This window comes from Haemaphysalis longicornis, unplaced genomic scaffold, assembly GCF_048455015.1.
Source record: "Haemaphysalis longicornis isolate Haplotype H1 unplaced genomic scaffold, Haemaphysalis longicornis Haplotype H1 scaffold_2, whole genome shotgun sequence".
NCBI lineage: Eukaryota > Metazoa > Arthropoda > Arachnida > Ixodida > Ixodidae > Haemaphysalis > Haemaphysalis longicornis.
Window position 1 is genome coordinate 206299421 of NW_027526295.1, and position 17164 is coordinate 206316584.

Here is a 17164-nt window from a genome sequence, read left to right on the forward strand (position 1 = left end):
GAGGGAACGGTAAAATTTCGATGAAAGGCGAAAGTAGAACAAGTCAGGTGAGATTGGGGAGTGTGGCAGGTGTATACTGCTATTACAACAGGGGCAGTGTGGACGGAGGCTCGGTATGAACCATTTGCATAAAGTTCTGGTGTGTGGGCTGCAGCGGCGAATAGTTTATTGATGAATATTTCCCCGGATCGAGGAAGAGGGCCGCGAGGTGTACTTTGGGCGTCAATGTCCTCAAGCGATCTTTTTTGTTCTTCTTGTGCCGCGGTAGTTGCACCGGCGGGGATGATGTAATTGAGTAGGATATCTCTCAACCGCTTCTGGTCAAGAGGTCCAATGAGTCAAGAGGTCCAACGAGACAAGAGGTCCAATAGTCACGTGACAGCCGAGTCAAGAGGTACAACGAGTCAAAAGGTCCAATTTGGGTCAAGAGGTATCACGCGTCAAGAGGTCCAACGCGTCGGAAGGTCCAACGCGTCAAGAGGTCCAACGCGTCAAAAGGTCCAACGAGCCTTGCTTTTTTTGGTCTTCTCCATTTATAATTTCCCCTCAGCCATTCTTGATACATTAACCCCTTCAGCTCATTTTATAAAATGACTGGATGCAATAACATCTCTTAGTAATATTTGGTCGTTAAAAGGAGTAGGGACACGAAATTTCAAAGCTGAGGTAACTATGTAAAATGCTTCCTTTTTATCAGGAGACATCTCCCAGCAAGTTCCAACAGTAGCCGTTCTGTATAACATATTTTAAATCCATTTTTAATGTCTGCCCGCACGAGAAAGCCCTGAGCGGGCCAGCATGACATCATCTGCTACTTGCCCCTAACTGCCGAAGTCGGGGCTCCCCTGTCGTAGCCGACGCGCTGGCTGCGGTTGGCGTAAGCTGCTACACCGTGTGTACACGTCATGGTTTTGGGACCGACGTGTGCTGCCCGGGTGCGCGGAGATGGTGAAGACCTCGGCCGGTCTGGGCGAGCGCGTGCGGTCGCTCGCTCGCGCGTCCAGACCCGCAGCGGTGCGACAAGAATGATGTCACGTGCTATTTCCTGTCATGGCGGCCACTCGTCGTTCGTTTTGTGAAACCGAAAGTGACACAAAAAAGCGACGCCGTAAATGATTGTTTAGTCTGCTATCGGCCGTCTAATGTGGGCTAATAGGTACCCATAGCAGCGGAAAAAAAAAATAACACGAAAATTCGTGTCAGTACTCGTTTGAGTTATGCGGGTATACATTGCGATTAATGGCTGCTTATTTATGATGGTTACTGATGGTTCTAGCTATTTTGATGATTCTGTGCTATATGACTACTATATGGTTATTGGCGAAAAGTAGACAGGCTGTTTTCCAGATTGCGCGGTTATATTGCTAATAACGGCTCCTGGTGACGGTTACCGACTGCTTGAGTTACATATTTTGGACGTTTAGAATTTATGGTCGGTGTTCCAGTCTACGCGTTCTATAACACATACTATACCAATTCTACAGAAATGCACATCAGCATCTTACGTATAGCCTTCCCTTTTAGTATCTCAGTACTCTTAATCGTCAGTACTTCCTTGCGTAAGTTTGACCAGTCCTGTGTTCTCGTGTGTTCTGTTTTTTTATTTGTGACTAGCAATCGGGGCTCCTCTGAAAGGTTGCCGAATGCTGTAGCATGATATACGAGTTTCTTCGTCCCTGTAAAGTAAAATAATTCAGCTTCCATCTAGCAAGTTCCCAACGCCGACACACCCTGTCAATTATCTACTCTTTAAGCGCCATGCTAATTATTTTACTGGAGAAAGGTGTAATGAGGAATGTTTATTGAAACAGAAACGCACAGTTACAGGAACCGTTTATTGAACAGTGTAATGATATTAAAACTGAATGACATATCCGCAACAATTAAGTAAACACAAACGTTGAAGAAGCACACTACAAAGTGACGTGCACGGTCGAGCGTCGTCGACTAAAATGTAGCGGTGTTTTCCCGGTGAGGATCTAGTTTATTATATCCCGAACAATCGAATTGGATCGGAAACATTGTTCCTCAAAGAGACGTTTGATAGACAAAAGTATCGAAAGGGGGAAACCATCTTCATATTAGACAAAGTCGCCCGGCGCGGCGCACAATAAACAGTGGAAACCTCGGCTCAGCTTAAAAAGCTAAAATAGCCTGGCACGGCCAGGTGCTGGTAAAAAGAAAGGCAAGACATGCTCGCGGCAATATATACACAACCTATACACAATTATATACATACAAAACTTTAATACACAGAGGCGTTATAATTTCCACTGATACACAATTATATACATACAAAACTTATATACACAGACGCGTTATACTTCCAACTTTTCGTAATACCACCGTGACTTGAAACCCAAACGTGGCGGTGATTTGTAGCGGTCATTTGTTACAGCTTGGACCTCTCGACTCGTTGGACCTTTTGACTCGCCTCAGCCGCGTCAAGAGGTCCACGGGGAGTCAAGAGGTCCAACGAGACAAGAGGTCCAACGAGTCGAGAGATCCAATATTGGACCTTTTGACGCGTTGGACCTCTTGACTCATTGGACCTCTTGACTCGGAATCAAATAGATCTCAGCACCTGGAACCCGGCTAAGGCGAACATGGGTTCCGTCGCGTTTAAGGACGTCGACATGGAGAATAATTTCATGAGTTAATGGGTTCGTGGAAGTATGCGCCTGTAGTTCGTTAAAAGCTTCAAGTGAATCGGCAAGGATGCGAATGTGAGTCGACCAAAGTTCGTCGTAGTCATAAAGAAAAAAAATAGGCTAACTCTCCGCGAACGCGGTGGAAGCAGACCACCGACTACAATCGGGCCGCAGCCTCCAAGCGTAAGCGCGATGCCCATCGGGACAGCCCTGAATACCGTGACGTTAAAAACGTCGGCGTGGCTGAAATCCCGCTGAACGCTTCCCCGGAGTGACGGCGTGACGGTGAGGTTTAAGTGGTAGTTTGTGGTCAACCAATGACCCACAAACAGCTCCACTGGTCACCCACATTCGCAGAATGGAATGGCATTGAAGTTTTTTAGTTTACCTCCTCCTCCTCCTCCTCCTCCTCCTCCTCCTCCTCCTCCTCCTCCTCCTCTCACGGCTGATACGGCGCCGAAGGCGAGAACGGACTCTAAATCTTAGCGATGCCTTCCCGCACTACGTGGGGCTCCTGAATTTTATACTGATGCTTTCTCGCAGTAAGCCTCTCCTTGCGGTGGTGCTGCCTTTACAAGTGAAATACTTTTGCAGCGAAGCTGTTTGCCTCTGCACGCATCCCCGCATGCGTTCCCAGGAGGCTACCCGAGCTGGGAAATGTCCTTGTATACACTAAACAGGGAGGGAAGAGATGACACGGGTCGGCAGCGACCGAAGCGCGGCAGAGGGTGAGATGAAGAGGGCGTGGCGTCGGCGCTCGGGGCTGTGTTAGAGAAGTCTAGGTGGTGTTGGTTAGAGCCACGGAGAGGGAGAGAGGGCGCGGAGCAGCAGCAGCAGAAACGAGGGAATATGGGAGAGGGTGGCGACGAGTGCGACAGGGCCCCTATCGTGCCAGTGATGTGAACACCGCCGGTCGGTAAGACGCCGCAGTTTCGCGCACTCATTTGAACGGCGCCCCTGTCAATCGTGTTTTGTTTCGGGAATGCGTATAACATCGATGTTTGATCCGCCACTATGCAAATGGTTCGGCGCGCCATTTTTTCTCTCGTTTCATATTCAACGTTGTACGCAGGACAGACTTTTACTTAGAAAATCATTTTCTTTATTTTTTTTTTTTTTCAGGAGGAGTGAGGGGTGTTACGAATCGGCCAGCGCCGCAGTACTTCCCCGCATCACTCCTCGGCTGTGCGGCGAAGCCACGCGTGCGCCTTCGAAAACAGGCGCAACCATGTCGGTGGCAAGTTGCGACAAGCCGCGTCAGACGCTTTGCTCTCGGCGCATTTCAAAACTTCGGCGGTTGGCGGCGAGGCTCGTCTCCACGCTCTTCAAGGACACAGAGGCCCCGTCGATCGCAACGGAGTCCTCCTCTCTCCCCTCTCTCGGACTCAACGTGCGCGGAGGCTACCGACGACTAACGAACACTGGAATGAGTGTTGTGTGTGTCTGTGACGTTCGTGGCGTGTTCCCGCTTGTTGCGTTTGACCGTTATCGCTTTTGGGTATAAATAGAGCTGCCCAAGCGTTGTAACTCATTCCTGTTAGAGCAGCGAATCGATGTTGTCGCTCTGCTCGAGTCCTGTATTGTAACCTCGCCCGTCGGGGCATTGTTCTTTGGCTTCGGCTCACCTCTCGCTATGAAGTAAACAGTTACGTTAGCCTACGGCTTCTGGACTTCTTCACGGCTGCAACAGCGGCTGGCCGCTCGCATCATACACGCTACCACTCGTATGTCGGAGGCCACGGAGCTCGGATCGGGTGCCCCCACTCGGTCGCAACAGGGGGGAGGGGGCTGACAGGGCAACGCAACCGGCCACCAGCGAGTTATGCATCGGGTTCTTTTTAGGTCACTGCAAAAACTTCGCGCGAGCTTTGTAATGGGTTTCCAGAAGCCAACGCAAGGGGCTCCATAAAAGGTATCCATAACACAACGCCACGGGTTGCAGGTGTCAAGGAGGGACGGGTAAGTACAAGAAATAGGTGAACAGCCGTCGATGTCTGGATTGTTGCGACACGCGGTTGCGCGTAATTTTGGAACTGTTCTTTTTTAACTTACACTTTTTCTGTTGGCCCTCTTTCTGACTTGTGGGGTTTCCTGAAAGTAGCGAGGTTGTTTTTTTTTTTTCCCTTCACACGTTCCACCTTTGTAAAGTACATTTGACGCAATAGCTCAAAAATCTGCGTCGTAGGAGTCGTAACCGAGAGATGGCATACAAAATGGCTGACAGCGCAACGAGAATAAAAGCAAATTCGTTGAGTTGAAAAGAAAATTCGGCAAATTCGAAGTGTAGGAATCGATCTCAGGGCCTCTTGAAAACGAGACAATTACGACGCACGCCCACACCACCACATCTCTTTATCTCTAGCTTACTAAAGGTACACAGTGAATGCGTTGTGGCCTTCGATTCAGAAATGTGTGTTCGAGATATTTACTGAGGGCAACATGAGCATGCTAATTACAGAAGCAGCAGTTAGACGAGTAGCAAGGTACGATGTCGCTAAATGTCCTCTTTGCCTGGCTATGAGAACGCGGGTACGTGGCAACCTGACCTTAGCAGTGCCCTTATGCGGCGTCCACCGAAACCTGCGCTCGTACGGCGCTGCCTGAACAGATGGCGTGCGAGAAGTGCGAACGCGGGCATGTTCCCGACGGATTTCAGGCCTAACGTTACGCTTCGAGCTTTCACGTTGTCAACCGGTGCCGGCAGCACTCCGTACACTGATTTTGACGTTGTTTGTCTCGTTATAAGGATCACCATTACGGCGGCGTAACGTTAAACTGAGTTTTAAGCTTATCAAGTGCGTTTGACCTAATGTGTCTGTCATAGTAACGGAGAACAGAAAAAGACGCAACGGGAGACGGATGGCGATGGTAAAGTGGAGACACGTTCGACAATTAAACGCTAATGTTTTCGCGTTCAGTAAATCATAAGGAGCGCGGTCTTAGGTGTCCTCGTAATTTTTGCTGACTGCAACGCATGAGGCACGGATCAGGGCAGTGATATAGAGGCTAGAAGGTTTCTAGCCTCTGTAGAAGGGGGAGGGAGATACTATACGTACATTTTTATAAATTCCAGGGGGTGCATTCAGCACACAATACGGTTACATCACAGTCATAGGGCAGCGTATTGTAAGGTCAATCAAAACTGCGCTGCGGATCGCTTCCAGTTGCAAATGAACGTTCGTCGGTCCCACTTTTATACATTTGACTGTTCATTTCATACATCGTGCTGTGCTCATTTATTAGACCTTGGCAAATAGCCACATTATCCAGCTTAGTAAACCAGCGGAACAATCGCCCTTGTCCATCCTTTTGTGTCTCTTCACGTTTACATCGCCGCGAAGCACGCACCTGGCTGGCCACTTCTTTGTTTTTACCTAACGAACTTCGGGCGTTATAAGTGATCCTGGCAGCGCAAGTGAGTGATGGACACGATCAACCGGTTCGCGGAAGCCTGGCGGCTTAAACGGAACGATACTTCGTTCGCACCTCTCCGTCTCGGTTCCAGTCGGGGTTTTATAACCGCCGTGTTCCTGGAGGCGTAACCTCTCCTACACAACGGAGTGGCTACAACACCCGACGGCCTATAACACTTGGGGCAGATCCTGATAAAGGTGGCGCTGTCAGCGAGGTGAAGTATAGCTGCCGCGGGTCATAAACTTGGCCGATGGCGATCTTTGCCCCCCTCCACGTGCTTCCTTTTTTTCATCAATTTTTTTTTTTTTTTCACAGCTCGCCCCCTCTTTCTTCTCTTCGGCGTGCCGACACAACAAGCGTGCTTCTTCTTTCTTCAGTCCCTACACCAACACAAGATGCGAGCCCGTCTTGTCTCGCCGCTCTGTACACCGTCCGCTCTTCAAATTTTACGGCTCTAGGCGCGGGGCACAACAGTGAGAGCTGCGCGACTGTCAAACTCCGTTTTTAGTTATTACGTTCTTTCCAGGGAGTGCAGTAACAACAAACGAAGTTCTCTGTAGGCCTGAGGGTGCCGCGTGACTTGAAGCCGTGCGTTCCGCACTCCGCGAACAGGCCGACCGCGGGCCTCAGCAGATTCCTCCGTCGGCACTCCTCCCGCGCTTTCGGTCCGCTAAGTGCGTTGTCGCCTCGTTTCTTCCCCTTCAAGACTAGCTACAAATGGTCGCTAAGAAAGTGTCCTCCCATCCAGCATTTTTCGCTTTCGCAGGTTCCCCCATTTTTCGGTCAGGCCGGCCTTATTTAGCTTTGTAAGGCGCGCCTACATTAGCTCGTCTGTTCGGGAAGGAAGAAAAGAAGATATCTATAAATACGGTAAACGGAAGGGGGGAATCCGGATGCACTGCTGTCCGCACGTCTTGGCTCGGAAGGCTTCTGCAAAGTAGAAAAGCAAGCTGAACCAGGAGGTTGGTAGTGGTGCTGCTGTTGTTGTTGATGACGGCTATTGAACGAAGAAGCACCCTCGAATGGCGGCGCTACAGGAGAGAGAAGGGGCGTCGAGGTTCTTCTCGACGCCTCGCCTTCTTCTCGTCCTCCCGTCGTCTTCCGGCACAGACCCGGCTGCCCCCGCAACTCGCCGCCGCAGTCGGCAGTTCTTCTGCCGCTGCAGCTTTTGTGTGTGTATGTGTGCGTGCGTGCGTACGTGTCCCCTCACCGTGTTACGCCCTGTCTCGCCGCTTCGGGCTGGCTTCTTCCTTGGGTAGCCGAAAGGGTCCTCCGCTGCGTCTCGGAAGCAGAGCCGAGAAGCGTCAGCAGCGGCGTCCTTCTATCGGGGGGACTTGCCTTTGTTGTGGATTCATGTCCGGTCGGCTGCTTTTGCTGGCGCGGCGTATTTTGAACAGGCGGCACGGGTACCCCCTTCAACGCTCTGACTCGGTGTACGCTCGCTGTGTCGACCTTTTGTTGAAGCGTTCTTGGTTACGCCGTGGAGCGTGTATGGTTGCCGGGGCGAGCAAGCGAAGACGTGGGACCGGCTTGAGGCGTTTTCGAGACGTGTGTTCGGATCATAGGCTTTCGAACTGAGGAGGACAGCATAAGTTGGGATTTTTTTTTTTGAGCAGTTGCTAAACGCGCCGTTTTCATGCGGTCGCTGTATATTTTATTCTGGTTGACTGTGCAGACGGACGATAAGGCTCAGGTCGACGCTGCGCCGACAAATAACTGTTGTTTCAATCGCAGGATATTGGAAAGACAGCAGAAAACACGGCGAAAATTGTTCACTGGCGGGACATTGAAAATGCTCCGTACATGTGCTCTTTGGGGACACCAACCACTGGTGCCATCTTGTGGGGGAAAAGTAAGTCTCATAGCACAGACATCGCGCAAGGAACGTTAACGAACCATATGGACAGCTCGTACTTTTTGAAATTTGGTTTGTTTACGTAAAGAGAACGTTCGGGTTACGATGCCGTAGCGGAGTGCTTCGAATTTAGACCGCGCGAAGATCTTTAACATGCACCGACATCCGCACGAAAGGGTTGCTTTTGTTTCTGCCTCCATTAGAAAACTGGTCCCTGGCCTGGGAACCGAACCCGCGACTTTTGTTTTGGGTATGAACTATTGAACTAAATAGTTTGAACTATTTTCTCTGGCACAATATTTTCTAGATTATTTTACCCGTTGCCATTTTTTACGTTTCCTTCCCGACGTGGTGACTAAGCGGATAAGGCATTGCGCTCCGTAACAAGAATCAATACCTCGGGAAGAAAACGTAGAAATAGGCCCTGGAGAAAACGGCCCCGAAAATATTGTGCCAGAGAAAATAGTTCAAGTACCAATGTAAAAAATGCTCCTTGAGAACCCCGTTGATACGTTCCCGGTTCATACGATTTTCCGGTTACTACGCTCTCAATTGTGAACCCTAAAAATGCCCCATAGCATGTTTTTTCCCGGATAGTACTTTTTCCTGGATAGAACGTTTCTCCCATGCGTTTCCTTAAGCGTATCAATGAGCTTCTATATACTACTGCTCCTTAATCTTCGAGAAACATATCGTATCACATATTACGTTGCATGGATGGGTGGATGGATGGACGAGGTACGGACGGATGGATGGATGGTCGGATGGGTGGCCCCAACCACAGGAGGAGCCAAAGCAGCGTTTCGCAAAACGGCTCCTCCCAATTTTCTTATGGTTCGATCTTGTCCCTCTCGTCCCCTTTGCAACAAGATCCCTTGGCACATTCTTGGTACTTACATCACCTCTTCACGCGACCCCTGACTTGGGGTGTGAAACATATCGCGTGGCACCGAAAGGCAGGTCTCCTTTGCCATTTGCAGGTACATTCATTTCAGGTCAGTCTAAGGTTCTGCTGAACACGCTGAAACCAAACATTTGTTTTAGCATGTTCGCTAACTCTATCTCATATTGGTGGCAAAAAAAAAAAGAGCTACATAAAACAAACATAAATAAACAAATCCGTCTACTCCAAAAGAAGAAACATGTAAGCTTCTACACAGTCAGTTATTTGAACAGGAATATTTTTTTTCTGCTTCGAGATTCGTTGGCGCTTTCCTATAGATAAAATTGTGCCATTGACATGTGTTTAACCTACGCAAAATGATATATTGCTGGTTGGAAAACGTGTTTTCGGCAATGCTTTCGGTTGCTCACTTAGTTATATCGCTTTCTTGAGGCTACTCAATCACGCTTGGCAGCATAGTGCGACGAACCGCCTTCTAATTATCAACGCCTGTTTCAAGGAACGCTCCGGGCTGTATTTCGCAACGCCTTTCTGCGCGACAGATACCTTTTTGTTAGTATCTCTCACCCGAGCACTCCATCTTCTGGAGTGGTGAAGGGAAAGGCACATATCTACGAACACGACACCTCTGCTTTATTAAAAACTGACGGAAGGCTGATAACTGCATCTAACACATACGAGAAATGGCTCGAGCCTCCACAACGGACGATGCCTGCTTGCGTCACATTTCCAGAAGTCGCTGTTGCACGTTCTTCTGAGCAGCAGTTGCTGAAGCTGATCGCACCTGTTTCGGAGAAAGAACGAATGGAAGCAACAAAAAAGCAGGTACACCAGCAAAGAAGACTGGTAAGGAAAACACACTCAGCTCCGGGGCGGGGGGGGGGGGGGGGGTGCAGAGGGGGAGTGCAAGGCGCGCCACCATTTGCTCATGGTGAAGCCAAGCCCTGCGGGTGAGCCAAATGAAAGGGAGCATAGCGGCGACGGAGCAGCAAAAGAAAAGCAGTGAAAAGAAGGCGTAAGCAAGGGGCGAGGCTTCCTTCCTCTAGTCGACCTTGAGGGAGAGGGGGTCGGCATGCGGGGGGGGGGGGGGGGGTCGCACTCGATGCAGACTCCTTCAAGCAGGCCGCTAAGAGAGACATCAAATGTTAAGTGCCCGGCCCCGCGCAAGGGGCCCCGGCGCTGTTTGCGCGAGAGGGTGTGTGCTCTTTCCTCCGGGGCGACGCGGCGCGATGCCATCGAAGAGGAGCGTCGGCGTCGGCCTGAGGCGACGCCCCGTCGTGCGTGCGCCGTTGCCGAGAAGAAAACTTGCAACAGCGACGAGCGGCCGAGGGTGAGGCGGCGGCAGAGGCCCCGACGATGGACGGCCGCGGGACGCCGAAGGGACGCCGGGAGATCGCTCTATCCATCAGCACCGCGCGCACGCCGCAACAGCAGCACAGCACGCTGTTGCTTCGTCCCGTTGCGTCCGTGTTCGCTTCTTTTTGATGTTTTTAATCCGCAAGCCGGGCGACTTTCGCACCAGCTTTTTGTACATTACTCCCCTCCGTCTTCGGCCCCTCCTTGCGCCCCTCTTGGACCGAGAAAGAGGGCGAGGAAGACGCACAGCGCGCTATTCCTCCTGGACGACTGTGGTGCAAAAGCCAGATGCCCTTGTTCGCGGTTACTACTGTTCGCTGTGTCCCCTTTGAAGCGGGGCACCTTGCATTCGACTCAGTCCCCGACAGAAGGCATGTGCGTGGGAGCGGGCCTGCCCACCAGTTGACAGCTCGCGGGTTGCTTGCGGGACTGTGTGACTCGTTTATCTTACACGTGTGTGCGTGCGTGCGTATTGTCCGAAGAACGCATGCCGGTCTGGGCGAGAGAAGGGCATTCTGTATCACAATAAGCGGGAAATACCCGAGCGAAAAAGAAAGAAAAAGAGAACACGGTTTCTCCACGAAGTCAACAACAGCGGTGTGGTACGGTGATGATGTGTTTTGCAAACCGCAGGCTCCGTCGAACAACTTTGGGCCGGTCGGCCCGGCCCTTGGCGCCAAGGCTGCTTGCTTTCTTTTCGCTTGCCTGCCAGACACGTGTAATGTGTTCGTTGGGCCATTGAAAGCCTGTCACACAGGAACGCGTTTCTGGACACGCAGACACGCCTCGATTTTCTGGTATGATTGGCGAAGCGCCCGCCTTGTCTGTGTGCAAGATCTAGAGACGTAGGCTGGCGCACACTGAAAGGGTCGATCTGCTCAGGGTTTGTGGTCGACGTATGTTGTACGGGCTGTAACGTAGAGCTGTTATAAATTGCCTAAGTTATACGGTATCGGAGGTAAACAGATGGCAGAACATTCATTCCTAAGCAGGGGTTCTGAAAAGGTAGGAAGGGGGGTGTCTGAGTGTCTCGGGCTCCAAGTTGAAGGGGCTCAGCGCCATCCATCCGCTGGCCTGGCCTCGTGTACGATTGACTACGACACAGTAAGGCATTCGGCGTATACGATGAAGTAATATACGACCATTTTTTAGGCTTTTGAGTAAAGTTCATTCATAAAGTTCATGAATTCATTCGGGTCTTCAGACGGCCTGTTTATTTTTTTCTTTTTGTGCGCTAGTTTTAACGTTTACTTCACCTGTAACTTTTTTAATTCTTTGGATGAAGTGGGCAACATTTCGCAGGCGGTCACGTCGACGGCGTTTTACTATATGACATCTCCTATACTAATATCAAGGACGCCTCGTCCACAGCCACCTGTGTAGTGGTATTTGTCTCCATCGGACCGTACGTCCCACTTTTCAAGTTTCTTTTTACGTTTAACTTAGCGCAGCGCAAGGAGCAGTTTTATTAATGATGGGACATTACTAGGGTACTTGCGAAAAAAAACTGATGCGTGCGTGTATTTTCTCCTGCGGCCGCGTGTGCGTCTCGGTCCACAGAGAGGAGCAAGGCCGTCCTCGTCCCACTTATCGGGTGACCGACGAGCGCGGTGAAACGTCCCTGGTGAAGGGCGGGACCCAGTTTCTCGCGCTGAACGGTGGTGAAATGATAAACGGCTGTTAATCACGCGGAGCGGAATAATTAAGGAAGACACTTCCAAGGAATGAGAGCCGCAAAGCTCTAATTTAAGCTTAACACAGTAGGAATTCTTCAACGCTTTGCAAGCTGCGGACGTTTTAACAGCAGGGTTGTTGAAGCTCTTGGTTGCGCCGTCAATGAACAGTAAAAATACCAAGAAAATGACGAGCGCACGTGAGCGTGCGTCTCGCCCGGTGTCGTCCAGGCTTGCGCGTGGGTTTGCGCCACGTGAGAAGCTCGCAAAAAGAAAAGAAATACTGAGCGCACGTGCCAGTTCGCGTTCCGTGCCCAGCGTCGTTGTTCCTCCTTGTAACATGGCACGTACCCACGTGGGGGATTGGCCTTGAATCGATCGTAAAGAGGGCTGATGCTCCCGCTACAAAAAAACTAAATAACAAACTTAGGCATTTGAATGAAGAGTTAGCATATAAATCACACGGGTGAATTGGTAAAAAATTCGGAAGTAGATGTTGGGACAGAATGAGTTTTTTGAGCAGGAAAAGAATAAAGCTAGCAGGGCAGGCGCCTAGTTTCAGATATACTTCTCCAGGCTTGCGCGTGTGCTTCTGCCACGTGAGGGTCTCGCGAAAAGGAAAGAAAAAAATACAAACCCACGTGTCAGTCAGAAAGAGAGAATAAACGTTTATTTAAATCAACAGGGGGGATTGTACTGAAGCTTGAAGGATGCGTCCTCAGTCCAGGATGCCTTGAATGAGGGCAGCATCGACAGCCCTTGTCAGCCTTTGAGCAAACAGCTTCTCCGCCAAAGCGGCTGTCGTCTGCTCATGACGTCGCTCGCTCCGCGTTGCTAGGGGCAACCACCTGCGCTCATAAAACTCGGAGCGCCGCGGCGGCGGCGGCAGAAATCTCTTTGACTCTGGGCCGCGCACATCCGCGCACATGGGGAATGGGGCGACCAAAGAAGATCTGGACGCCTGAGAAGAGGCGGCTTATCAGGAAGCTCTCCGCGCTGCTAGACGGGAATGCAATCGCCGAGAAGAACAAATAGTAGTAGTGCAGGCGTAGTCTTTGCGGCGGCGTACGAAGTATACGAAAACTGAAGAGGACACTGTACAAATGAAACGCTTGTGTGCTTTACTTCGCGTTTGATTTGGTCTTGTGCTGATGAGTGCCATATATATACACAGGATAAATGGTTCTCCGTGGCTTATACAGAGCTCGTCGGGTTTGGCTTAGTGAGACCAACACAGCTCTCCTGTGACATCAGGCTTGCACCATTTTGCAACCGGGCTTTGATTTTTTTTCTGAGACTGTGCGAATACAGCTCTATACGTGCGCACACTAAATAAACACATCTAGCTACAACAAAGGGTGCAGCAAAGTTAGTTGTTGCGTGTTATGCAGGTAACAAGAATTGCCGGAAGGAGTAACGAAATCAACACCCTCACAACTTGAGTGCTCCGTTGTGGATTTCTCTTTCGTATCGCTTCCTTTCCGTCAATGCTGTCTTCGCGCTGGTTTCGTCGTGGGAAGGGGCTTAGCTGTAAGTCATTTTTTCCCCAAAATTTATTAAAATGTACAAATTTCTTTTTGACTACTTTTGCCAGGGCAAAACTTGTCATAACGATGAGGCACAGCTGCATTCCAAAGCTTCATTTAATAGAAAAAGGAAAAATTGGAGTGTCTTACAGGATCATATATTGCCTCAGTTGAGACCAGGTCCATTTGAGTGAGGGGTCATTTTTTCCCAGTTATAAGTTACGACCGTTTGTTTAGGAACCATTAGTTCTCGACCACTAATTCCTGGACCACGGCTTCCCCTCAAATCAGTTTTTTGGACCTCATCTCAAACCACTGTGGTTAAAGTCCAGGTATAGCCAAGCTCAACCGAGCATCCATGGGTTACACACTATAGACTACACCTCAACCTGCCCTCACCTATAGCATCGCCACTAACTCGACCTCACCTCAAACTCATTTTCCACAAATTAAGAGTACACCTCAGCATTCCTAACTGTGTTGTGCTTGCTAAACGATTAACCATAGATTGCGGAACGCGCCCTCCCATTTTTTTCATCATCACATTCTTCTACCTCGGTGCATACCCGCGTTCGCATCACTTGTAAATAGGGCGTTTAACGGCAACGTGCTTTGCTACTCGCCTGGTCGTTACTAACTCTGTAAATCTAAGGCCACGTCCCGTTCACCAGGTCCACCTCAAGCCAAGTGGGGTCACCGAGCTGTGGCGGTTTTGTTCGGGAGGTGCGTGTTCGTCTCTCTTTTCGGAGGACCCGGGTTTGAATCCAGCTTAGATGCCAAGTTACGAAATTCTCTTTTCAATTGGATTTTGTTTACGGGAGCTTCGCTGAGAAATTTGGCTTCTGTCTTAGCACTCTTTGAACTGATTCTTATTCTTTGAACCATCGGCCATTCCAAGGCCACCGAGTTAACCAATGCTTTCGCATTAATGTTTTTTTTTTTGTCTGCATGATGAACTGTCTGCAAACAGATTATGGGACGTGTGAAGCTCGTGTGTTACTTGCTTGTCTTTTTGAAAATTTTTGGCGCCTTGTATAATTTATTTTTTTAGTTCGCAACACTGCTTTTCACACAGTTGGTCTGGCAATCGTAAAGGGCTTGGTGTCCTTTCATCGTGACTGCGGCTTGGACCAAATCTCGTGAAAGTTATGATCAAACATACTCTCATAACATGTGTGTTCCTGCGCCTGTTAGTGTTTTCGCTACTGTTGATTGATTGATTGATTGTAGGGTTTAACGCGCCGACGCAACGCAGGCGATGCGGCGCGCCGTAGAGGAGGGCTCCTGATTAATTTTGACCACCTGGGGATCTTTAGCGTGCGCCGAAATCTCGTACACGCGGGCGTTTTTGCTTTTCGCCTCCATCAGAAGAGCGGCCGCCGCGGCACTTTTCGCCACTGTGGCTGTTAGTGTTTGTGCGCGTTCTTGTGTGGTCACGTATCTTCACTCATCTCCACCCTTCATCATTCCCATACGAAGTATAGCAAGCCAAGCTCGCTGCTGACGTCTCTGTGTCATTACAGTTTTTCTCTCTCTCAATCTATATTTACTGCTGTTCGAAACAATATTGCCTCTCTGCGTCATCTGAGGTGGAGCTGGGCGCACTCCCGTTTTTTGGAAACACTCTGCAAACTCTAGTGTTGATGGCGCGTTCGAGTGCAGAAGTCGTACTTGCCAAGTAGCAATATTTCAAAGTATATCTCGGATCGCTTTTTGTCGTCGTCTCGCGCAACACAAATGAGGACGCTGCATCGTTTCACGTGCGCATGGTCGCCCTCCTTCAGCTTTTCCCTGTGGCGTACCTCACACAAATAAACCATGTTTGCATCGCGAACAAAGCCGGGCCAAAACAATCTCTCTAAAACCTTGTTTCGAGTCTCTTTCCGACTCGGCGTGAGCACCTAGTGCCAGCCCGTGGCTTCGTGCAATATAGATGTCTGTGTGGCTTCGGCACGTTCGCAGTACGGACTCGACGGCTCTTCTTTGCGAAGTAACGGCAAAGCCGCCAGCTTTTCCTGTTTAACTCTACCGCGCACCAGGAACGGCAGTGTTTTGCCTTCCTGCGCGAAGCAAATTCTGGTAGAACAGTGGTTCTCGTGCTCCTCAGAGTTTGTTTTATTCTCACTGCTCAACCGCAAATTTTCATACTTTGCTCGCAAGTTTTCATGCTTTGCTCACTGGGGTGATCTATGCGTACCTACGTAATATTGAAGATTCCACTGTCTACCAAGTTCTTTTTTTTTATTATTCTTAAAGTGTTCTAAATGTATAGCAAGCGATTGTCTAATCTAATTTATATTTGCTAAATTTGATTTGCTTTTAATTCAGCCTTATTGACTGGCGGCGAGCTAAATCTGTTCAAATATACACGAGTTGGTTTTGTTTTGCTGGTCTTGAAACGTGCAGGCGAGTCTTAGAAAAAGAAAGTAAGAAAAACAAAGTAAGTGAAGATGATTTGAGCAGAACACAACACATCAAAAGTGACACCTATACGTATGCGTGTAAGGTTACTGAACGTTGAGCGCCGACGGCGTCGAGCAGCTTCTGTGTGTTGTCCGTGGTGTAGCTATAGATCCGGTAGTTGCTGCTACAAAAAGTTAATCATTTGCAAGCAAATGGTCCTTTCCTTTCCTAATGCATTCTAAAACCAAATTATCGCTCGAGAATATTCTTTCACCGAGTTTAATCACAGCAATTTTTGGCGTGATCTTATTATACTCGGTTACAACTCAAGAACGGCACCACCTCATGTAGTGTATCACTCCGCCAAAGCGCCGGACCGGTGACGTCAGTGCGCGCGTGTTTTGAAAGGGGTTTGCTATGAATGCGTGATATCGTCTGCCTTGTCTCACGCAGTTTGTTTGTCGTAACTGGAGTCGTTTATAAGCATATTAAGTCCAAAAAATCACGGGAACGGCTCACGCCATGTTCAAAATATTCCCAGTAACGCCCTACTTGCGTCGCGCGAAGGGACATCCGGCTGCGGTGATAAGGCACAGCGGCAACTTCCGGTTGCCGCTATAATGAAGCATAGAGCTATAATGAAGCATAGAGCTCTGTGGGGGTATAACAAATATGAAGTAGTAAGAGGAATGTGGAAAGGAGTAATGGTTCCAGGCCTCACGTTTGCGAATGCGGTACTCTGCTTAAAATCAGACGTTCTATCAGGCCTTGAAGTAAACCAGAGAACGGTAGGACGTTTGGCCTTAGGCGCGCATGGAAAAACAACTAACGAAGCAGTTCAGGGAGATATGGGCTGGGCGTCGTTTGAAGTTAGAGAAGCTCAAAGTAAAATATGCTTTGAGATGAGGTTGAGGGCAATGGATCAACGAAGGTGGGCAGCTAAGGTTTTTAGGTACCTATACTTGAAAAGCGTGGACACGCAGTGGTTAAGGAAGACTAGACGGCTAACGATGAAATACGGAAAGAACAGTGGGGAATCCAAAACAGCCAAGGTAACCAAAAAAGAGGCAAGGCAGATTGAAACGAATAAATGGAGGGAAAAAATGGAAGCTAAAACGTCGTTAGAGATGTACAGTGCTGAGAAGATGAACATCAGAAAGGAAAATTTCTACGATAATTCCCAGGGCAGTGCTTTGCTTTTTGAGGCTAGAGCAGGGTGCCTGCGAACTAAGAGTTTTGTGGGGAAGTATTCACAAAATGATGGGGTATGTGTGGTCTGCGGAAAAGAAACAGAAACTATGCTGCACATAGTGTTAGAATGTGAGGGTATCCATCCAAATCTACATGAAGGGAATATTGGGCTTTCAGAATCCCTAGGATTT